Here is a 25,199-nt window from a genome sequence, read left to right as displayed (position 1 = left end):
TGTGTTTCTCAACAGCTTAATTTGGTAAGTCATCCTCTCAAAGGCCTGGAAAACTTTTATATTATTGCAAATTGGGAATCACTCTATGGAAAAAAATTAATCAAGCGTGCAAGCCAAACATATGTAGGCTTGGTACTGTTTTGCTAAATTAGGTAAAACACAGATCACAGGATGTATTTGGTTGGAAGGAACCTTAAAGACTATCAAGCTCCAACCCCCAGCCATGGGCAGGGTTGCCACCCAGCAGATCAGGCTGCCCATCCAACACATCCTTGAGCACCTCTAGGGATGGGGCATCCAAAACTTCTCCAGGCAGTCTGTTGCGATGCCTCGCCGTGCTCTGAGTAAAGAAGATCTAAGTTCCTGTGAGTAAAGAACACCTACGCTCTTAAGAGAATTCTTTGATCTCATATTGAAGAAATAGTGTAAAATGACTCAATGACCGTTTTCTACACCTTAAATCTTTATTTGCATGTTAAATGTTTGGCACTACGTACATACTGATGTTTTTTCAGTTCACTGTTTTGAAGTTCCATATTTGTATCAAAACTTCCAGCTTATTCATCCTTCTCACTGCTACATCTTCAGTGATCTGCAAGGTTCAGACTTGGCACATAAACTTCATCCCGATGATTGTCTGGCACAAATGCTTCTGTTAAATCATAACAGACCAAGCTCCCAGCAAACAGTTCCTCTGACACTATCAGTGGAACTGAACTGCTTTTCTGCCATCAAAAAATGTACAGCCTTGAAATTGAAAACAAAACAAAAAAAACAAGACCACGACAATAAGCAACCAAAAAAACCCCCACCAAACAAAGACACACAAGTGCAGCTGGTTAGCAAGACCAACAATAAACTCCACCCAACCCAGAGGAGTTTATTTTCATTTTCTTTAGGTAGTATGTTTTGACACTATGCAGTAGTATCTCAAAATGACTTTCTGCCAGTTAGGTTTGTTTTAGTGACCATTTACATTCTGTGAAAATTGATTATATGCAGTTGAAGGAAGTTGGAAGCCAGGGATCAACAAATGAAAAAAAAATTGAAATGTCAAATGGGCTTCAATAAAAAACAAAAAAAAGAGGTGGTACAGACCAACTTGCCAACGTTAGAGTAACACACATCTAACGTCTTTTAAATTCTGATCCATATAAATAAAAATGTAACTGCTGACACCAAATTAATTAGGCCTAGAAGTAGATTAATACTTAGATCAATTCTTTGAATCAAGTGAGCATTTTTTAACAGCCTGCTGCTCTGAAGAGGATTGTATTGTCACTATGTCATCATGCTGGATGAGGTCAGGAACAGATGAATTTACAACCAATACTGACCCAATGTGCAGTTAGCACTCAGTCAGTTCTTGGGTTTTACTTTGTCTCTTCTTCTCAAAGCACATTTATTACCAGAGGTTGTTTCAGAAACAGAGCACCACTGTTTTAGTCTGCATAATATCAAAACTTAATGTAAAAACTTTTGAAAACTGGAGAAATGCTGTAAAGTACCGAGGACTGTCCAACTCTCCTCCCCACCACCTGTTACTCAGTACGTTTTTCTTCAAAATGAAGTCCTCACAAAAAAAGGAGCAAACTGAGGTTTGGCAGCTTTTCCTTAGTCATTTTCACGTGCACTGGCACGAGTTGCCCAGAAAGGCTATGAAGTCTTCTCCTCAGAAATCTTCAAGAGCTGTATGGATGTGGGCCTAGGCATCCTGCTGGTGCAGGGGCTGGACCATGTCATTCCAGAGGCCTTTCAATCATCCTGTTGTTACCCAGTGAATATCAACTGAGTGAGGAAGTACCAATACAATTTATCTTTTCAAAACAAACTGCAGGCTAAACTGCATAAACTGTTCACATTTTGGTTATCTTAAATGCTGAGTCGTAGCTCTTACCAATGCAATGTTCTTTAGAACCCGGCTCAATACAAACGGATTGGGAAAATTCTGAAAAACTAACAATATTAGATCAATTTCTAAAAAGGATGAAGTTATGGTTTGGAATTTGTTTTAGCAGTTGTAGGTCAACAACTCTTCCATTTCCTACTGTGTTTTGATATCAAATAATAAGCTTAGTAGCTAATAAACCTCCAACAAGGTTAAAGAACAAGGTAATATCAACGGAATATGAAATTCTCATCAGGCAATTGTTACCCACTGTAAAATAGAGAACAAAAAGAAGCAGACATCCACTCAAAACTAGAGGGTGAACAAAGACCAGGTTGCTTTCAAAATGAGACTCCACCCAGACAGGACCAGTACAAAAACAAAGCTGCAATATGGTACTCTAATGCATCTACACCAGTAATTCGAATGCATTGGTTTTCATAGTGAACCGCATCTTTACGAAACTATCCATCTCAATTGTGCAGTTCTGAGTATTATGATTCCCTCCTCTGTAAATTTAAGAAAATCAATTTTTTTTTTATGGAATGAAAACCTGGAAACAAGTATACAAAGGCATTCAATCCAAGCTTTTGGAGCAGCCACACAACAGGTTTAGAGGAAGGCTTCACGTGAAGTTAACAAGCTCAGTACAATCATCCAAAACACGTTTCTTACGGTCAAACTCATCAGCTCTAGCATACGACTCAATTTGTACAAGATACGCTATTCTACAAGTGCTATATGTATATAACACCCAAGATTTTTAGAAAAAAAATTCTGAAGTCTCAGATTTTGCATTTACTGATCCATCTCTTCTGAACCAGTGTCATACACCAGACCTGTTGCACAGGCACTGCGTGTTTTCAACACTCAGGAAAAGAATAAGAGCTAGGGACACTTCATACTTCCCTGAATCAATCTCTTAATGAGGCAGGACAAGGGAGTATCTCTGGCTTCATTTACTGAGTGTAGTGCATGGAAAAGATGATGATGAGAAAATTGCTCCCAACAATGAAATTCATTTTTACTTCCAGTTAAATACAAATGAAAGTCTCACTGAAAAAAGCAGTACTGCAGAACGTTTTGCTTGCACAGTTTAAACAAGTGTCAGGAAATACATGAATTCATATAGAAAGCGTCAAATTAATACTACATTAGGAGTCTGCTTTTCATTACAGTATCTCATGCTGTGGCTTCAACACGTTCCTGAGACCTCCCACATATTTAGAGTCATCCTGACCTTCCCAGCATTTTTAACTTCTGATACTTCCACTGTGAAGCTTTCTTTACTTCCCATACTATTGTCAGGAGTTATTGCTATCAGAAGCCTGAATTCAAGCAAAAGTCCAAAGTCTATTAAAGAGTAGAGCAATACATAAACACCAGGCTATCCGTATTACTCATAAGAGAAGTGTTCCCAATAGTCATTAGTTTAAAAAGACAGTTTAAGCCTGAACTAAAGATCTCCTTCGAGGACCTGAGAAGGAAACTTGTCCTCTCAAGTTGGCTAACCACCTCACGCTGCCTTCACTTAACTTTCTGGATTCCTCCCACCATCTGGAAGGTGGAAGAACAAAAGATACTTTCTATTGTGGACGGGCTCTAGTTAAATAAATAAGTAAATAAATAATAGCTGAAAACAAAGAGAAAACCTGCAATAAGAGAGTTATTGTTCATGACCAGTGCCCCAGGAACATGAAGAACCTGCACCTCATAAATGAGTATTTTTCTATGTTATCTGAAGAGAATTATCTTTAATAAAACCAATCTAGCCTTTACAAATAACACATGTCAGCTTCAGACAGACCAAAAGAACAGCTACTCATTGAAAAATTACTTCTAGGAGGGGGAAGAAAAAAAAAAAGTGCACTCTTACTCAAGAGATCTGCTTCCTGATAATACTTTCAGTCAAAAGGATATCCATTCACTCATAAATTTAAAAATGGACAAAAAGAAACCATTTATTCCTGTCATGCCTGTGCTGCTAATGAGTGGCACAAGGCATAGCACGCTGCTTTCGCTGCCAAAACTACTCTTCACAGACTCAGAATGGCGCAGGCCCTACCAACCACATCAGTGAGTCCCACGTACAAGGCAAGAGGGCTTTTGTAGGACAGCGTACTCAAATGGGCCTCAGGCTGGTATTGCTATACCACACAAGCAACTGGTCAAGGATGCTGTGAATCAAGACAGAAAGAATCAAAGAAACATACAAACAGCTAGGTTTCATTTAAGCTGTAAGAGTAGCTTTAGGCACTACCATGGCAAGAAGTTCAACACTTGGAACCCACTCAGCACAAAGGTGGCTGCAAACTACTCCTCCAGCAGCTGCCTTGGGGAAGCACACCACAAACTGGGCTGTTGTGAGGAGGTTAAGGAATCTCACGTCGTCAAAGCACTTGTTACTCTTGTGGCCTTTATGCAACAAGGCTGAAGTTCTTAAAAAAAGTGTCAGATAATAGTTCTACTGCATGTGTTCAAAGATTGAATGCCCATCAAATAAATTACTGTACCTCTGCCTGCTGTGAATTACCATAGTGCTCACTTCAATTTACTAGAAAGACTTCAAATTATTTTGACAGTCCTTGCTAGCCTTTAAAGCATTTTCCAAACATTTTGTTAAAATAAAAGGTTCGAAGTTTAGTGGAAGTGCTACAAAGCAAATTCAAAACTCATGTCCTCCATCCATTGGTCAGCAACAACTTCTAATTCAATTTTGAGTGGTAATTATTTCTCACAGAGGTACTTGTACCAGGGCATTGAACCTGTTCCAAGCAGATTTTAAAGGAACAAGCTATATACTTACGGACAGCCTGTCACTCATAATATATCTGTTCTGAAAACAAGACCTGGATGCTTCAGGTTCACAGACATCAGTGAAGCACTACATGTCAAGCCCAGAGAACACTGTATTTGAAAGCTGTTAGCTGGGGGTGGGGGCTGTCAAACACCAATGATAAGGCAGTCCTGAAAGTGTCAAGATTTTAATCAGTAGTTCGCAGAAAACAATGCTGGAACCCAGTTGGAAGTGAACTTGTGCCAGAAACTAACTTCAAACCTTAGTAACACAACATGAAAAACATAACATACCAAACAGAAGCATAGGGGACATGAACTTAAAATACATTTTACAAGCACATACGCATATCACTTCCATTTCAAAAAGAATACCACAATTAGTATGTGGTAAAGGGCAAGTTCAATGCAGTGACAGCTTAGAATCACAGAATCATTAAGGTTGGAAAAGATTTCTAGGATCATCTAATCCAACCATCCACCTACCACCAATATTGCCCACTAAACCATATTCCAAAGTACTGCATCTACCCTTTCCTTAAGAACCTGCAGTGATTGCTTCCCTAGGCAACTTGCTCCAGTGCCTCACCACTCTTTCGGAGAAGAAATTCTTCATAATACCCAACCTGAACCTCCTCTGATGCAACTTGAGGCTACAACCTCTTGTCCTATCGCTGGTAACTGGGAGAAGAGGCCAACCCCACCTCACCACAAACTCTTTTCAGGTCACTGAAGAGAGCGATAAGGACTCCCCAAGCCTCCTCACCAGACTGAACAATCCCAGTTCCCTCAGCATTTCCTCATAAGACATGTGCTCCAGCTTCACTGCCCTTCTCTGGACACGCTCCAGGGCCTCGATGTTATTCTCATAGTGAATGGCCCAAAACTGAACACAGCACTAGAAACGCAGACTCACCAGAGCTGAGTATAGGTGGACAATCACCTCCCTGCTCCTGCTGCTTGTGCTACTGATACAAGTCAGGATGTCACTGACCTTCCTGGCCACCTGGACACAGAGTTTGCTTGTGTTCAGCTGGCTGCTGACTAGCACCCCCTGACTGTTTTCCTCCATATAGCTTTCCAGTCACTCTACTGCAAGCCTGTAGCATGACCTGGGGTTGTTGTGACCAAAGAACAAGACCTGTCACTTGGTCTTGCTAAACTTCATCCCAGTGGCCCTGAACTATCCTGAATGGTTTGAAGTCTACCCTCCAGAAGTCCAAGGCAGCAGATATGTGGACCAAAACAACTTCAGTTGTGTAAGGTGTGATAAAAACACTTTATGAAGATCAGAGGCACACATACACAGAAACACCCCCAAAAGATGTGACACCTTCAAATTTTAGGCTTCTTTACAACATAATGGAAACTATATAATGCATGATCAGTTTCATTCCGCATTTTCCTTTTTTTTTCCCCCCCCCCCCACAGGACAGCGTGTTGATGCAGTAAATGTTAAAACAGGAAAAAAAACCTCCAATACAGAGATTTTTGAGTGAGAGATGATACAAGAAGTCATCATGATAGCAAAACAGGATAGAACTAAAGAAGGTAGAAGAACAGAGATAAAAAGTTACTTTCAGTTAAAGTCAGTTGCTGTAGCAGCACCACCTGATCCCCCTCAAAAAAAAAAAAAAAAGCAACACCTGAACAGAAAAAAAAAACACCACAAAAAACCTTCACACTGTCTTATGATTATAATCCCAATTTTTTGTCTCAATTTCTAACTGTTAGCACCTGTATTAAGAGTGCTAAAGCTAGACACACAGGATGTTCCAGAGGAATACATTTGTATGCACCATGAATCTCACTTGCCTTGTTTTTCCCTTCTGCAGTCTTAACACAGCCAAACTAACTTGTCATTCTTTGCACATTATCTCAAAGAAATGGTTCTGGCTTGACAATTTCTCCCTTTCTGCCAGATGCCTCCATTGGAACATTTTTTTTAAGCTGAGTATTCCTAATTTGGAGTGTGGCAATCCACACAAAAAACACTCATATTCATATTATAAAAATAGAAATAGGGCTGATTGATAGTTTATTGACACATATTTCTTTAATACATAAAGAAAAATCCAAAGTTCAAAAGCATTGTGCCCACTGTTTTAACACAAGAACAGCATCAGCCAAGGCAGGAACAGTAATCATCTCGTGCTTTGCTGAGAAGGGTCCACACAAGATTTAAGCTGACTAATCACCCACGGGTGCAGTTCCAGAGAGATCATACCTGCAAATACTGGCTTTATTAATGCTACAAACAGCAAACAGAAGAACAAACCTCTGTTAAAGCAGACACACAGGCTTACTTCAAAAAAAGCCAGTGTTCTAACTCAAATCCATGAAGCTAAAAAAAACAATCCAGGAAGGCTGAGGCTTCAGTCCAGGTCACCATACCCTGTTAATCCTTGCTAAGCAGAGGTCTCTGCCTTGCACAGTCTTTGTACACCCAGAATTGTGGTGCTTTCCTCAGGTCAAGCATGCGCTCAGCTAAGTTTACAAGTCTATTAGAAAAGGATCAGTGTTATTCCCAGGGTGCTTAAACTGGTTCTTAGTTTCTTCTCAGAATCACAGAATCGTAGGGGTTGGAAGGAACCTTTGGAGATCATCCAGTCCAACTCCCTGCTCAAGCAGGATCCCTACAGTAGGCTATACAAGAAAGCATCCAGGCAGCTACTGAATATCTCCAAAGAAGATAACTCTACAACTGCTCTGGGCAGCCTGTTCTCTGTCACCCTCACAGTAAAGAAGTTCTTCCTCACATTCACCTGAAATTTCTTATGTAACAGCTTGTGCTCGTTGCCCCTTTTCTGTCACCCACTTGACTCCTGCTGATCAGATATTTAAAAGCATTGATAGGATCCCCTCTTAGTCTTCTCTCCGCCAGACTGAACAGTGCCAGGTCTCTCAGCCTTTCCACATATAGGAGATGCTTCAGGCCCTCAATCACCTTTGTGGTCTTCCACTGGACTCCTTCTAAGAGATCTCTGTCTTTTTTGAACTGGTGAGCCCAGAACTGGGGACAGTATTATAAATATGGCCTCACCACGGCAGAGCAGGGGGGAGAGGATCACCTCCCTCAATCTGCTGACCACGCTCCTTTTAATGCATTTTGGGATACCTTTGGCCTTCTTGGACACAAGGGCACACTGCTGGCTTGTGGCCAACCTGTTGCCCACCAGGACACCCAGGTCCTTCTCTGCAGAGCTCCTTTCCAGTGGGTCAGCCCCTAACCTGTACTGATGCATGTAGTTATTTGTCCCCAGGTCCGGGTCCCCAGGATACTATGCTTGCCCTTGTTGAACCTTATTAGGTTCCTCTCTGCTCAACTCTCCAGCTTGCCCAGGTGTCAGTGAACAGCAGCGCAGCCTTCTGTGTCAGTAGCTGTATCAGCTACTCCTTCCTGATTCACATCACCAACGAACTTGCTCATTCTACTGCCCATCCAGGTCATTGATGAATACGCTGAACAAGACCACACTAAGTACCAACCCCTGGAGAACACTGCTAGCTACTACAGGGCTCCAACTGCACTGCACCACTGAGTTTCACTCATCTAACCTATGCTTCCTGAGCTTACCTGTGAGGATGCTGTGAGAGATGGTGTCAAAAGCCTTGCTAAAGTCAAGATAGACAGCATTCACTGCTCTCCCTTCATCTACCCTGCCAGACATGACATCTTGGAAGGCTATCAGGTCGGTCAAGCATGATTTCTCCTTGGTGAATCCACGTTTACTACCCCTGATTACATTTTCTTCCACTTGCTTGGAGATTACATCCAGAGTAAGTTGTTCCATCATCCTCCTTGGGTCAGAGGTAAGGCTGACCAGCCTATAGTTTTCTGGTACCCCCTTCTGGCCCTTTTCTGAAGACTGCAATGACACTGGTTTTCCTCTAGTCCTCAGTCACCTTTCCCATTCTCTATGACTTTTCAGAGATGACAGACAGCAGCTTGGCAATCACTTCTGCCAGCTCCCTCAGCACTCATAGCTTCATTCCACTAAGGCCCATCAAATGTACTGAGATTACCTAGATGATCTCTACCTAGATCTTCTTTGACCAATGCAAAGTCTTCCTTTCTCCAGATTCTCTCTCTTATCTCCACAGTTCGGTATTCCCAAGGCCAGTCTTAGGAGTAAAGACTGAAGTAAAGAAGGCATTTAGTAATTTTGCCTTTTCAGTGTTCTGTTACCAGTGCACCCACCTCACTCAGCAGCACGTCCACATTTTCCCTGCTGTTCCTTATGATGCTTATATACTTAAAGAAACCTTTCTTGTTGCCCTTGATCTCCCTTTCCAGATTTAGTTCCAAATTGGCCTTGGCCTTCCTCATTGCCCCCTTGCTTGCCCAGACAACATTCCTGTACTTTTTCCAAGTGACCAGACCCTTTTTCCACATTTCACTAATTTCCTTATTCCATTTCAGTTTCTCCATTAGCTCCTTGCTCACTCATGAAGGTCTTCTGCCAACTTCTCCTCAATCTACTACAATCTTGTCCTGTTTCAAATTCCTGTATAAATGGTCAGTAACTGGCTGGGAGACCTCCAAGGAGCAGCACAACTCAGAGCCAGACTGGGCTTCACAGCACGACTGACGTTCTGTTAGTTTCAGAGCATGCCTAAAGACACTCAAAAAGTAAACCAGTTCCTCTGCCTCAGATGTCCCTAAGGCAGAGTAAAAGTAAAGCCATGTTGGATTGGTGCAAGAAACATGAAAACCAAGAGGACAGCCAACTTCACACTGAAATGAAACACTTCTTTTATGCTGCATCACAGAGCTGTCCTTGGGCTACAGTAAGAAAGGTACATCTAGCTCTTAGACAGGCTCAACTTCTTTCTGCTCCTTCAGTCACATCAAAAAGCACCACAAAGAAAGCTGCAAAACCAGCTTTAGTAGCAAGTAGGAGAGGTAGACAGACCCAGAAATAGGAAAGAATGAGACATACATAGCACACATGACTTTTCTGAAGAATTTTTGAGTATCTGAAGATGTGAGGTCAAAGCAGCACTGCTGTAGTAACAGATAGAAATTGAAATGAAAGGAATTCACTGACATCTTTGAAGTGTGCAAATTGCCTTTATCCTGTGAGATATTGTACTGTGGTAACCACAAAACTTTCCTAGAAAAATCTTTTACAGGAATAGGTGTTGTAAAAAAATCTGGTTTAAAAAAAAAAGTTGCAGGGAATGTTACACAACTATGATTAAGCTTATCGTCCCAAAACAATGCATCCTTTTGAAATTCTCTCTGATCAATGCCTCTGTCACCTATGGTCCCACAAGCACTATTAAACCTGTTACAGGGGATTTTACAAACCTTAAGTAACACAGAGAGATTGAACTCTGCACCAGGCTATTATATCATACTTGCTAGCTTGACGTACTGGACACAATTTATCATCACATTACTTTGATTTTACCTTATGACAAGTCCACCACACTAAAATGACATTCCTAATACGCTGTAGAGGTCAGACTCTTTAGTTAAAGGAGTGGTCTACAGCTGTCAGATTTAATTGTGCTAAAGCAATCAACAGAAATTTGCATATGCCACTTGCAAAAATAAACATTTTTAAAAACATCAGCCATGTTTTAGTGTCTACATTCTTAACAACAAAGTTCCCTTTTAATAAATCAGAAGTCAGTTGTTTAAAACTGTGACACATGCAGCTTTCATAGGAACAAGATAACACAAATAAAATGGGAAATTTGCACTATATTTTCATATTCTCTGAGTATTTTTGAAAGATGAAATACAGATTCCTAAGACACAAAGTCCTACTTGCCTATAGACCAATAACATACACCTCCAAGGGACAATTAATACAGGTTTTACATACACAGTAGAGAATGCTACCTTAGGAATTAAGGAGAAAGATAAATAACTCTCAAAAACAAATACAAGGAACACTGCACCTATCATTTTAATCAAAGGCCTTTGAGAAACTGTTCACTGGAGAGCAGCTTCAATACCTGGGCTGACGAGACCGCACGATTGAACTTCTTTTAATGTATCTATGGGGAAACAATACAGAAGCAAGTGGCTGGCTCTCAGTTGCAAGGCCAATTTTTCCATGTTACTTTGCACTGACAGGACTGTATCTGCACCGGAGCACACTGAGAGGCATAACATGTCTGCCTGACTACAGAAACAACACAGTCACACCCGTACTGCTCCACAAGGACAGATACACTGCTTTCAGCCTTGAGACTGTGCGTCAGCTTTCTAGGGCCTAATGCTACTTATTGACTTCAGGCTTGGCTGCCTTCAGTGCCTACAGCAGGTATTCTCCCAAACAAAAGCTACAAACAAAAGCATACTGCTACACTTACAGAATACCACCTACATCTTCCGCTCATTGCAACAAATTAATCTGCAAAGAAAACCAAAAGCTTTGAAAGAAAGGCCTCTCTTCCACAAGTGGTCTCAACATCGCATCACTGGTGAGAGAGAGACAGACGAGAGACAAGCAGGTTCTCCTATCTCTTCATTATCACAAGCTATTTTCTCAAATTCTATATGACTATTTGTTCTCTTGAGCGTTGAGGGTTAAGGAAACAATGCCAGACCAGCTGGCACAAACTACAGGAAGACATGTTTGACTGAACAGAGCTGTGATTTCCTTCTGGAACAGCATTTTGGACTGGAGATTGGTTGCTCTCCTCTTCCTGTCAGGATGGAAAATTGACCATGGCAATGCTTCAAGAGCATTCAAGTGGATGTCTTTGCACTGCTAGAGCAGTAAGAGGATTTTAGCTACCTTGTACTGAGCTGTAAACCATTTATTTATATAAGCAGATAAACTTCAAAAGTCCATTTGCTGGTGATGATAAAGACTTCAGCCATCTAAAGTTTCTCACATATTTCCTTTTCACGTGAGCAATAAAGCTGTTACAATATTACCCCTAGATAGGTAAGAACCCTTGCATCTATCTATAGGGGACAACTACACAGAATGTTGAAACACTGCCTCAGCATCAGATATCAATACGATTATACTGCATTGCTATGTTCAGTAAGTAAATAACAAGCACTTTTTTATTTCTGGAATGGGTGCAGGTATACTCCAAATGTATAAATACTACATTTGTACGTAGTAGGAACATAGGAAGCTTCCAACTGCAAACAGCAGAGAAGGAAGTACTGTCATCCTTGTGCATCTGGGAGAGAGTGAGAGGAAAAAGGAAGGAGTAGTGGTGCACTCTGATCTAGAAAAGTAAGACCTCCAAAAACATCACTTTCTCTTGCTGTATCTTTCAAAAAATTGATTTTTATAGCCTATATTTAATCATAAGATAAACCTATATGATGAAATGAGAAATTCCTACAGTTAACAGAGACGCTCTCAACTTAAACAAGTCACTAGTTGTGATTTTCATTACGAAAGCATTGCAAATTGTATAGAAACTTTATTCTGGACATAATTTTACCAATCACAGTCAAAAGTCAGTGTTCAGAAACACAAAAAGCAGAAGCCACGTTTTATATATTCGCTTACCAAACTCACAGGATGAGTTCATAAGTAGGAAACAAAGCCAAAGTATTTACAGTACAATCTGTAACGTCAGATGGGTCTGTCTTCTTTGTTCATTTGTTTGCTACTAGTACAAAGATGAACATCAGCAGGCAAAATCCTTCCAAGCTTACTTCACTTGAACAACTTCACAACAGAAGCTAATGACAGATTCTGCATCAGCAGTACTGTAAACCAGGCTAAAATGGGGGAAAAAACTGAGTACTGCCCACCACATGCTTTCAATCCATTATTATTAACTTTCAATTGACAATTGAAAGTAGATGAGCAAGTGATAATCCAGTGTAATCCCAAATTTCTCCAACTACTAAAGATGCAAGTCGCTAATTAACGCTAAACACTTAGACATGGTTGGTTTCATTTTATCTACCAGACACAGAAAACTGTATTTGATTTGCATTTTACTCAGGGAAAATGAAAATAAAGTCAGCTGTAACAAAGGGCTCAAATAAAAGGTTCAGTATGCCTAAAATGTGAAAGTTCTGGCATTACAGATGTGTTTGTGGGATGGTGGCTTCAAAAATGCTAACCTGAACTGAAACAAGTCTCCGCTGTTTCATTTATTTTAAGCTGCAGACTCTCTCCTAGTCTCACTTGTTTGAAGAAAATCAGTATATAACTTGTTATCCCTCAGAAGCCCTGAAGACACAACACTGCTAGATTGAAACACAGATGGTTTTATTACTTCTTGTGCAATATCTTGAAAAAAAAAAATCTAATTACAATCATGCAACCCTACTAGCAATGAAAAGGCTGTGCAGGCAATACTTCAATACATCTCTCCAAGGCTGCAGGGACTTTAAGAGAGCAGAACAGCATGAAATTAGAAGACCTCCACTCAACTTCTGCAGAAATGGTCAAGTTTGTAGAGTTGGCATTAAGGGGACAAGAACACATTTGGTAAGAGAACACCAAGAAACAGTAACTTTACATAAACATTTTTACATTTACACTTTTTGAAGCAGGAGAACACTAAAGGGTCCCCTTTAGCTAGAAATAATCATACTTGCTGCACCTTGCTAATTCTCACTCACAGGCTGTTAAGCCACCTTCCTCTCTTCCCCAGACTAGGACACTCAGGAATTTGGGATTGTATCTTAGCCCCTCACACAGGAACTTCAAGATTCCGCCTCATATTATCTATGCAGACACAATGACTCACATCAGTGAGGTAAATACACATTTTCTCCTCCCACTACATGCCCCATAAGCCAAAAAAGCAGCAGGATACCAGAGGTACAGCGACAAGTTTCATGCATCAGATTGCTTCCCTGCCTAAGAAGTAAATTCCTACAGCCCCTGTTCTGTGTGCCAATGGCAACTGGGTTCTGGTTTTCAAGAAACATCAATCATTTCTGCTTTTCATGATGGCTGCTCACCATACAAGTATCTTTGCAGAGTGGCACTGTGCTAGGCTCTCCTTCCAGGAAATTTTTGGGGTAATTCCACTAGATTTCACAAAAGCATGTGAGTAAATTGGTAACCTGCCATAGTGTTCTTACCATGAAACCAATCTGCTTTTTATTAACCTACCATCAGTGCTAAGTACGAGCTTTGTTTAAAAATAATGCTTACATTGCCCTTCCTGAGATCAGCAATGGAAACAGTAATGACATAACCAAATGTTCTGTAATGAACTACAATGTGGTTTATTCTGGCCACAGAAATAGATTATTTATTGTCTCAAACTCCAGAACTGCAATAACGTGCAATCTTTTAAGTATTTCATTACAAATTAAAGTGAACCTTAAATACGATTTCAAGGAAAGATATTAGGTATGATCAAATCTAAATTCATCAATAAATAATAGCTTACACACCAGGTAGGAAAATGAACACCTGACGTACTTTAAAACTTTGCAAAGCAACAAAATACTTGAAAATGAAAGGAGTTGAAAAAGACAGACGACTCTTACAGCATGCATATTCATGTATGTATCAGGAGGTAGATTTGTTCAGCACTTGAATCAGATGAAAAAAACTCCTCCAAAATCTTCTCTAGAGAAACAAGTTCCTTAAAAACAAATCTTCCAAAGCACAAAGTGACATATACCACATATACTTTGATTTTGAAAGCTACCTACACAACTACACGCAACAAAGGATTACAGACAAATCATCCGAGTACGATTCTCTGTTTCAGGCTTATTTTTAACTCAGCTTTCTAATTTAGGTTATTCTCTCCGCTGCAGAGAATATCTTAAATGGAAGTAATGGTGGAAATGAACCAATAATGTCTATTATGCAGCCAAAGGGTTTATTATTAACACAGAAAAAGGTGTCCTCCATGTCTACCAGTTACCTCTCAAGTCAGTACAGCTCATTAGAAGGCACAGTGCAAATACTGTGGGTTCTTAAATAGCATTCAAGATTACAATATAGTTTTTGAACTATATTACAACTATAATTGTATAAGGGATATAAAGGAATCAGAGGTGTTATTTAATCATCCCTTTATTAAATTTCACATGTTTTCAGGGAAGACAAGAAACTTCACCAGTAATAGAGGACCAGAATTAATCTGTCCCCTACATAAATTACTCGAATTGAAATAGAGAGACCTGGGAAGTTACTATGTCTTCAAACTTCCTTCAGCATTCCTAAATCCAAAAAACAAGTCATAATCATAACTGGGTTTAACACAAGGTATTTGATGTTTTACTCAGAAAATGGCAACGTTAAAAACTAACTTCTGTTAATACATGACATATTTTCTAGTCACAAATTAACTGTGAAGGATCTGTTTTCTCAAGACTGGTGGCACACAACGATATAGTGCTTATAATTTTTGTCACCTAGTTGCTAATCACTTCACAAGGGTTCATTTCAATTAGCATCTCTAAGGCAAGCTGTTAAAGTCTGGTTCACTATACATTCAGCATCTCCCATGTTTAGTGCGAGATATGCCCAGATTCCCAAAATGCAAAGACTTAAACACCAATGTATCCTGGCAGTCACAGTGCCCGTTATTTGGTTTTTACTATTCAGAAAGACAAAGCACATCCTGACTTGTAATCCTCTACATTATCTACTCTTAGCTGCAATGAAAGCATTTGCTTGAGTGACCAAAAACTCCAAATACTAAAGAGGTGTTTTATCCATGCAAAGCCAACTGAGCTAGATTCATAAATCATACTAGGAGCAATCAAGCCATGAGAACATAAGCAAGAAAAAAAAAAAATCAGCTTCTGATTTCACTGGATAATAGTGGTTTCTGTGATATTTTTTTCTTCCTCCTCTTCCTTCCCTCCTTTCCTAATCTCCCTTGTCTCAGATAACCCCAGTCACTATTACAAAGTGTTGTAAAATGCTGAGGCAAACAAATCAAAGGAAAATCCCACCACACTGAGCAAGTTAAATGCAAACACATCAAAGATGTACCTGCCATGTTCTGTAAAACCTCTGAAGTTACTCTTCTGCAGCAATCAGCAAATACTGGGATTACAAGACTCTTTTCCCACTGAATCAAAAGAAGCATCACAGTTGCTTCCAAAACACCTGACTTCACACACACTACAACATTTTGCTGATTTACTAAGATTAGCATTAATTACTGCAGTGTGAGGAGTAACATGCTACAACACCAATTCCTGCAAGGTATTTAGGATCATCATTTCTGCTCAAAGTGATGATATCAGCCACACTCCCGAGCTGCAACATTGCTTCCTCTGCCAATTGATTCAGAGGCAGTGCTGAGGAATTCCCTACCAAATAGGTCTCTGGAAAGGCAGCATAACAGCTGAGCCCCAGTAGCTCCAGTTGCTATTCCCAGCAGAAGTCACTGCTGCCTCTGAGATGCACCTTATTTATACCAAACCTACAGCACACCTGGGATTGGGGAGAATTTTCAGACCACTCGCATGGTCATGAAGTGCCAATGCCAATAGCTTAACCAGGGACAGGTGGGTCAAAACACAGCCCTCCTGTGAAGAATATTTCTCCTGAGAAGTGAAACTGAGTTCTAAGTTGATTAAAGGAGCTTCTGCATCTTTTTACATTACCCAAGGGCAGAAAGGCTTTGCCCCAGAGCCTGAACTGCTTCCCCAGTTGATTAAAGACAAATGAAATCTGAGAGAACTGCTGTCCAGATGAAGGCTTTCAGAGCCTCATGGACTGTGCTAAGGACTAGAATAGTATTTTGTTTGATTTGAAAGAACAATTATTCTCTCCTGCGCTAACATGTCTTCTGTCTTCGTTTTTATTCAGAATGCAACAGGATAAAAATAACAGTCTGCAACTAAATTAAGAGTTTGGCAAATATGAATTTAAAGACTGTGCCTTCTCAGATCCACTAAGAACATTAAAAGGACATTTTCCAGCAATTCAATGGACAACTAACTTACTCTAAGCCAAGAAAATCTCTGTTGCAGCTGGCTGACAGGCCTGCCACCCAAAAGATGGCCTTTTAATCTGTTCTAAACACACAAATGGTAATTCAATCAAGTTGTCCAGTCTCCCTGAAATTGGGCCACTTGAGAGCCGGGCCCACGTTCATGTAACACAAGGATAGACATGCTTCACTTGCGATCAATCTCTTACTCCCAAGGCTGTCCTGCAATTCTCTGAAGATGGCACTCTGGCACTTTGAAACCAGCATGGTTGTGCTGATTCAGTAGAGTTGCACAGAACACCAGAAGTGGCATTTTAAAAGGCAAAAGAAATGAATGTCCAAGTGATGGAAAGAAAAACAATGGTCAGGATACTGTATTGTCCCTGATGAGGCACAGACAGTCCACCAGTCCTGGACTGACATGCAGAACTGCTTAAGAGTTTCTTTTCAAACCTAAATCTGCTCTCAATTTCACACTGACTCATCACCTATGATTGAAGAAAGCTGCTCATTGGCCAAATAGATTTATGTCAGCATCACAGAACAGCTCACAAGAGACTCAATGAATACAACATGACAAGTTCATGCTACTTTTAATTAATGAGAAAGTAAGTTTTTCTTCATCTAGATGATTAGGTATAACTGAAATGCAAACCTATGTTCCACTCAGACTAACCGCTCGTACCTGTAATATCAGAGCAGTCAAATCAATTGACAGTATTTACAAATGATATATTATGGAATAGATGTCTTTATCAGTGACAGCATTACTCAGATTACAGCCTTCTATCTAAAAGGAGATGTTATGTATCTGTCAAACAGGTTATTTTTCTATTCGTCTAAAATCCATTCAAATACAGTTTTCAAAAGATATCATTGCAGCTAATATCTTTCCATCAACTGAAGCAGCACCACTTCCAAAGACAGTTCCACTCTAGCATGACTTCTGAAGATACTAATCCTGTTGTAAACCAGCTTTACAGAGATTTATATATTTTTCTTCACGAAATTTAGATAGGAGTCAAGAGTAGAACATAAAATAATTGTAAAGTTTAATAAGTACCATAGAATGAAAAAGAAAGTATGTTTACATTCTTCTGCATTCAGGAAAACTTTACATGAAGGCTGCTCCAAAAGTAATGCCTCCTATTTTATTACGATGGCTCATAATGTTGGAGGTATGGCAGTAGAGACTGGAACCTTCCATCAATATTCCATTACATGTCATTGTCATGTGACAGATGGCAGCAGAGGAGCAGTCTGACAGAATAGTGTCTGGCATAAAAGTGCAGATGAAACAAAGACGTGGAATTGAATTTCTCCATGCAGGAAAAATGGCACCCACTGACATCCATCAACACTTGCTGAATGTTTAAGGAGACCAAACAGTGGGTGTGAGTACCAGCAAGTGCTGTGTTTCAGCAGTGCCAACAGTGACTGGAAAGACAAGCTATTTTCCAGACAGCCATGGACATTTTTACAAGCGTGGCCTCCTATTCATTGCTAGTGAACACACATAGCAAATAGTGGTGACTATGTTGAAGAAACAGTCTTTAGCTCAGAACTTGCCCTATCAAATAGTGCCATTGTGCTCTCTGTACCTGTTGCAGTTTCCATGGAAGTAAACAGGAGGCATTACTTTTGGAGCAACCTACATACAAGTCATAACTAACATCAGAATAAAAGAATTAAAGCAATAAGGCAAGAGAAGAATAAGCAAATATACTGACCAACAAGAATTCGCTCCAATCAAAAATAAAGGAACAGGCTGCTACAGTCTTACCTGCGGTAAAGCTCAAAGACTTTCTCTAACCTCAGACACAGAGTCAAATACACACCAGCTTCAAATGTGGGCACCAGTAACTCAACAAGGTTACCTCGTGTTCAAGTACAATGAGAAGGATCACTTGTAATAACTGCCCACATTCATACCATTACTCTGAACTAAACATGAAGCTCCTTCCCTTACCCCTCAAGGGTAAATTACAGTTACCCCACAATCATGATAAGTAAGGCAGAAGCATACACTGAGGTAGTACCCATTATGACAGTGATATGTGGAAAATTAATTGTTATACCGTTGTCTGTTGAGGCAGCAACTGATGTTAGCACGTTTCAAATATTACAAACGCAAAAGATACACGTGTTAGTTTATATCACTTTCTAAAATTATTTTCAAGAAGGTAAGAAAAGTCAACCCATCTTATTCCATATGTGCAACCAACAAGTGTACCCACAGTTAGAAAGCATGTTCAAAGACATTTCTGAAACAATATTTTGAAAGTGTTAACAAAGTGTTTTGACATCTTTGTAGTTCTCCCACACATGTAAATCCCATTATCATTTAGCTGAAAATATTCAGCAATTTTGTTTAGAAAGAAGAATGCTGAGCTCTCTCCAACATACCCCTTACACTGGTTAAGTTTTTTATCTTCTCAAGGTTATCTGGCAGTCCTCTGAACTCACAGAATGAACATGCTCATAAATACCAAAAATTGAACTTGCCTCTAGGCAAACGCTGTGACATTTCTAGAAAGAAAGTAGTTCACAATTTCCAACAGCTCTGAATTCAGCAGGCAATGGGAAAGACCAAACTCATGAGGTCTGTAACACTCATTCTCACGTCCAAAACAGGTTCCAGAAATTGATGGCATTCAGACTGACATGGACCATCCTAAAGGCCTGTGAATTCCTTTTCCTCAGGAGATTCCCTGTATCAACTCATGGACATATGTACCTTCTTCCCACGAACAAGTACTCAGGTTGGATATTAGGAAAAACAATTTCTCCAAAAGAGTGGTCAGGCACTGGCACAGGCTGCCAAGGAAGGTGGTGGAGTCACAGCAGGAAGTCATCCAGAAACACGTGGATGTGGCACTGAGGAACATGCTTTCATGGGCAACGCTGATGGTAGGTGGACAGTTGGACTAGATGATCTTAGAGGTCAGTTCCAAACTTAATAAGTACATGAATAACACTAATAAAGAGATTTCCGATAAATTAATATTGAGTAACATATATAATAAGATTAGTATCTACTTTCTTCTTCAGAAAAAAAAAAAAAAAGCTGAAGCACTTCCCATGCAAAGCACACAAAAGAAATAGCATTTTCAGCAACTATTTTCACTGTGATTCCTGTACAGACAGAAATCCACACTCCAGAGCGTCTCTGCCTCCTGCTGCAGGGCTACTCAGGTGAGATATTACTGCAACAAGTCACGTTTAACAGCTTAGACTCCACATACAGAAGACATCTGAGATTAAATATTGATTTTACATTATAGGTATTCATTATCACTAGACTTGCACACTCCTTTTAGTGAAACTACGGTCGTTAATTTGACTAGTCATAACCTGTGATGAAGACCAAATTACCACAAAAAGCACGCAATAATTTTACGTCTCAGCAACCTCATGATGCCTTCTTTATTAAATGCAAGCCCACAGACCATTCCAGTTCAGCACAGACCATACAAATTTTTCTAAGACTCGCTGGAATTTTTTCCTTTTCGCACTTCTTCATAAACGTAGCGTCTTGTATTAATTGACACTTGGTTCACCAGCGTTCTCTCTCAGTTAAGGCTGCATTCTAATCACACAGAAGCCACTTCTGCACAGGACCACGGAGTGTTGGCACAGAGAGTTTGGGGCAAAGCTCAGAAAGAACAGACGCAGACTCCAAACCAAACACCGCAGCGCTGCACACGAAGAGCTGCGCTGCACCACTGCTGAGACCTACTTCTTTGCATAACTTCAAGCACAGCACTTATTTGACAAACAGCACACTCAGATCAATGTTTCTGGAAATTAATGACAAGCAACAGTTTCTAAATGCATTTTAAAGTGCATCCTTACTGATTTTGGAGCCAAGGCAAGCATTAGCTACTTGGCTTTTATTCAGAATTCATCCAGGTCACTGGCTATTTTTTTCCTAGGTAACTTAACCTGAACCAAAAATACTGTTGAAGGATTTCTGTTAAAATATGAAGCATCACTGTTTAGAGAGGCTACAAAATAACAACACAGAGTAACCAGTAATAGACAAAATATTTGACAGCCCAACACTGACATTCTATGCTAGTTAAGAAATAGATTTCTTTTCACCTTGAAGCAATACACAGTAAAATTGGTGATAATGTAGAAACAAGATTAAGAGCAAGACAGCTTTGTTAACAAACCCTTAAAGTGGTACCGTCCCATTTAACGTTGTCTTAAAAACAAAAGCAGTAGCAAAATAACATTAAGTTGCAGCTACAGGTCTGATGAATCAATCATTTATAGAACTCAAAAACAAATTTAGACAGATGAGTACTAAGCTTATGACATCTCAGCACAGTACTGCACTGGAGAAGTATGCAGCTGTGTTAACATGGGAATACCGAAGGACATCCTCCCTCAGAGGAGTAAGTCACTGCAAGCTTTTTTCTTGTTTAAACCATGGGGAAGAGAAAGTAAGTGTCAGGACAGCTCATAAATAAGTGCTAACCATTTTTCTTAGTGCTGTGCGTGGCCTTGTTCACAGTGCCAATGAGCAGAAAGTGGTATATCACAGCCTCATTCTCCAGATCCCTCGAGGGGTTAATGAGTAGGCACAGGAACCAGAACTGTGCCTACCTGCTAAAAGATATCAAAGCAATGGACAGAACCCTCCTTGTGCTCTCCCCAGGCTGTTCAGGAGGAAAGGGCGGGCAGACTGATCTTAGGAAAATGCTTTGAACGAGGTACTGATCAGAATTTCACCCACTGGAACTCTGGAGCCTGTGGAGGAAATCAATTTCCCTCACCAGGAAAAGTGCTTTAAAACGGCTCTGTTTGAACTGGAGGAGAAGTGGGAAGAAGGATAGCTTTATTTTGTTTTATTCAGGTATTTAAGACATCTGCCACAGGAAGGGAAGAAGAAGAACTGATAAGCAGAATCAACAGATAGCTACCCAAATGTCTGCTTGGTGTCTTGCCAGTTTGATATGACTCATACAGACAACACTTCTATTAACAGAGGTTACAAAGAGTTTTATATTTTATCTACTACAAGACCCATGACACATACTGTGCATACACCTAAGCCTACTGCAGTCTCACAAGAAATAGAATCCCAACTGGTTTCTCAATATGGCCAGGTATGAGAATTTGTTTCTTAGGAAGCCTCTTCACAAGTCTAATTTGTGCCCAAAGCAGCAGCAATGTGAAAGGAACAGAAGGATGAATACAGGCAAAAAACAACTCTTAATTTAAAATGCTTAATCTTGTTCTACACAAGGCTCTATTTTAATTCCTCACCAAACTTCTGGATGTGAGAAAATAGCAACAATCAGAATGTAGGAGGCCCTCTGGTGAGCACATGCATTAATATTTTCTACAAAAAAGCAAGCAAGCCAACCAATGCTGGTGATTTGATTGTGAATCAGTGAAGTTCATCTTTACCACAGCTGAAAATGCAACTGCAAAAGTGAAGACAGCAAAGCTAATCTTCACCAGCTAGCTAAAATGTACACCGTATCAGGCAAACCATGCAGATGTTCTCAGCCTGATACTGATAACAGACAACTCGCAACACTTCCTAATGCTTTTCCAGTCACTCCATGCAAGTATATTAAGTGAATAACACCTTGTGATGACATGCCCACGTGGTACCAGGAGGTCAGTAATTTTTCCTCGTAAATCCATTTTCCCAGGTGATTAACAGCAATGGTTTAAATAAGACAAAACCACGTCCTCACCACCACAGAAATGCTTTTCAAACCCGTCCCTTGCAAGTTTCCAAGGCTTACCACAAAACTACCAGCACACAACTGACTTACTCAGCATTCAGTACTGTGATGGCCAGTGGTTATAAGACAACTTATGCGGTTTAGGCCACAGCCTTCTAAAAGCAAAGGAGCTACTGACAGAAAAGCCCTTGCTCAGCACCCAGAGGTTCCTGCCTCACTGGACCTCTCCTATGCCTGTCCCTTTCCCACCCCTCTGCCTTTTCTCATTTCATACTTGTCTTGATTATTAAATTCAGTATTAGTGCAGCTGATCTGTCTGCATGGACTGTTGTTTTTATAAGCAGGTTGGGAACACCCATCATCTTACTTCATATTTAAAACTTACCTAATCTTATTTGCTTCACAGCAGTCCTAATCTGCAACAACTGGACTAGCACATTTATAACAAATATAACACAACCTGTAAAAAAAAAAAAAAAAAAAAAACAAAGGAGGAATGTGTTTTGTGACAGGGGAGAAGACTATGACACACTTCCATGATCTGGAAGACTGAATACACTGGCAGTAAATGGCAACAAATGAAAGATGACAATCTGTTTTACACACCTATTTGTGCAGAGGCCTATCTCACAAATAAACACTCAGCATTAAGACCCTTGTAAGCTCTTCTCTGCTGTCTCTATTAAAAAAAGCAAAGTGCAGATATAACACAGAAATTATAAAGAACCAAACATGAAAAATTCAAACCTCAAGACAGTCCAATCTTCCCTTTGGCTGACACATTGCAGGAATGTGAAGTCTGAAATTAAAGACTAAAAACAGATTGTCCATGAGAAAACAAACCAGCAGTATCTCCAGTAGGTTTACCCTAAAAGGAATCTCCAGTAACTAATATCCCAACAGTCAACAGACAGCTCGTGTAGCTTGTATAATAGAGGTGAAGTACATAAGGCTGTACCATCACAGCCCAATGCTGCAAGTACTTGCCAAGCAACTCAAACTAATCATCTTCCTATTTATGCCAGACCTTCCTTGTTTGCCTGCGTCAGTTGGTTCACAGAAAAGCAAGACTGCCTATTTAGAAGTCAGTGCTGTAATTTTAGCCTAAATGGCTCTGAATGATTATACCAACACTGGAACAAATAAAAATATAACGCTACTGCCAAAGAACAGAACCAACACAATCAAAATAGAAAGATTATGGGTGAACAAGCAAGAAAGAACAGTAAATATTATTAATCTGATATCAGACAGAGCCATAGAAAAAAAAAAAAAAGGAAACTGCACTGATAGGAAGCAGCAAAGCATGACAAACCAACCACACTAATCACTAGCTATTTATATGCAGTTATCTTATTTGTTATCTTACCATTTTTTACCCACTGATTTTTCACAAAACATACAAGAGCCTGTCTGATAACACCAGCACTAAGTGGGAAAAAAGATATAAATTTGAGAACTGCTGCTAAAATTCCTCACTGCAGAGAGACTCAACACAGCTTTGCAGCAAAAAAAAAAAAAAAAAAAAAAAAAGCAGATGATCAGTATGGCTTCTTAGATGTGTTACATTTCACTTCAGTGTTTACATAGCACCCATGTAAAAGATGACAAAACCATACTACTGGGAAGAGAACAGTATGCACACAACTTCTACTCTAAAATATTAAAAAAAAAAAAAAATAGTAAGGGCCTTTGACTCCCCCCAAACACATCCTTGAACTGGTGGCTGGAAGTGTTACAACCCATCTCAAAAGATACATCAGGTCCAATTTTGCCAGCAGTTAAACTGCTACCTATTGTTTAAGGTCACATATTTGATTTGAAACAGATCTATGGAACTATCCAGACAAAAACATGGAACTTTTCTCCACACATTCATTATGTCATTTTGTTTAGAGAATTGTGTGAAACTAAAACATGCAACTAATTGCAATATTGTAGAAAACACTGGTATATTAGCTCTGAAACAGTTGCCACTTTACTACCCTAAGAACGTTCATCAGGAGCTAAGACAAACTTCAGTTCTTGAAGCGTTTTACTGAAGTTTTCATCTCAGGCTAGAAGAGTAAAATCTTTCTGATCAGTTTTCTGTGTACACCCTACATCATCTTCCCCTTCCTCCTCCTCTTGCTATAAGATCTAGTTGTACAGAACAGGCAAGATGCCCAGAACTTGCTAACCGTGGTGTGCTTATCTGGTAGAATAAATCCAGCCACACAAATGAGCCAGAAAAAGCCCCTCTATTCACCCTTCTTAAGCTCTGTCTATAACCCCTCCTGGCTTTGTCATGAAGGGTAACCAAAAACAATCAGTACAACCCATGTCAAAAAAAAAAAAAACAAAAAACTGTGTACCATCCCCACCTATTTTTTTTTTTTCCCCTGCAGAAGAACAATCCAAGCAAGAACCTGCATTGCATGCAAAAAATGAACGAGGCCTATGCTGCGAGCCTTCTTTCTTGTTCCTGATGTTCCAAATAGTTTCAGAAAATATTAACAAAAAATATGTGACAAAGAAGGGACTCTGCTCAGCTCCCCACTGCACCTAAACATGAAACTAGGTGCATTTCTGCTCTGCTGGCTTCAGCTTGGTGCCAAATGATAAAGAAACATATCTGTGATAGTAGTGGTGTAAGGGAATGTGTATTTGCTAACTATAAATAGGGTCTTCAGACTATCCTGGGTGGGGAAAAAAAAGTGTTTAAAGGAGGTTTATTAAAAAAATAAGAATTCAAAGAAATATTACTGAAGTTACAAAAAAAGTAGTGCATTTATTAATTCATGCCTCTGCCACTAGTTCTCCTTGTCACAGACAGGAGCCCCTGGGCTGAGAAAGCTACCTTGCAACTAGTCTCATTTGCTTTATTCTCGGTTGTTTCTGCTTGCAATCATTCTTTTGTCAGTAACCTGAACACAAAGCTTCTCAATACAGTGGATAGCGTGCCA

The 25,199-nt window shown here is 39.8% G+C and overlaps 1 protein-coding gene across 6 annotated transcripts in view; it reads right to left on the bottom strand.

Annotated features, from left to right (window-relative positions):
• MYRIP (myosin VIIA and Rab interacting protein) overlaps positions 1–25,199 on the bottom strand; it is a 202,347-nt gene that overhangs the window by 163,670 nt on the left and 13,478 nt on the right. Inside the window, exon 2 of one of the 6 annotated variants that reach the window (XM_090142407.1) lies at positions 22,640–22,714. The exons of the other annotated variants lie outside the window; for them this stretch is intronic. The gene's annotated coding sequence lies outside the window, so the exon portion shown is untranslated. The remainder of the gene's footprint in view (positions 1–22,639; positions 22,715–25,199) is intronic. 6 annotated transcript variants of the gene reach the window in all.

The sequence above is a fragment of the Phasianus colchicus genome, chromosome 6, assembly GCF_987193195.1.
Source record: "Phasianus colchicus chromosome 6, bPhaCol1.hap1.1, whole genome shotgun sequence".
NCBI lineage: Eukaryota > Metazoa > Chordata > Aves > Galliformes > Phasianidae > Phasianus > Phasianus colchicus.
Note: the sequence above shows the minus strand (reverse complement) of the source record. Positions and strands in the feature narration are given on the sequence as shown.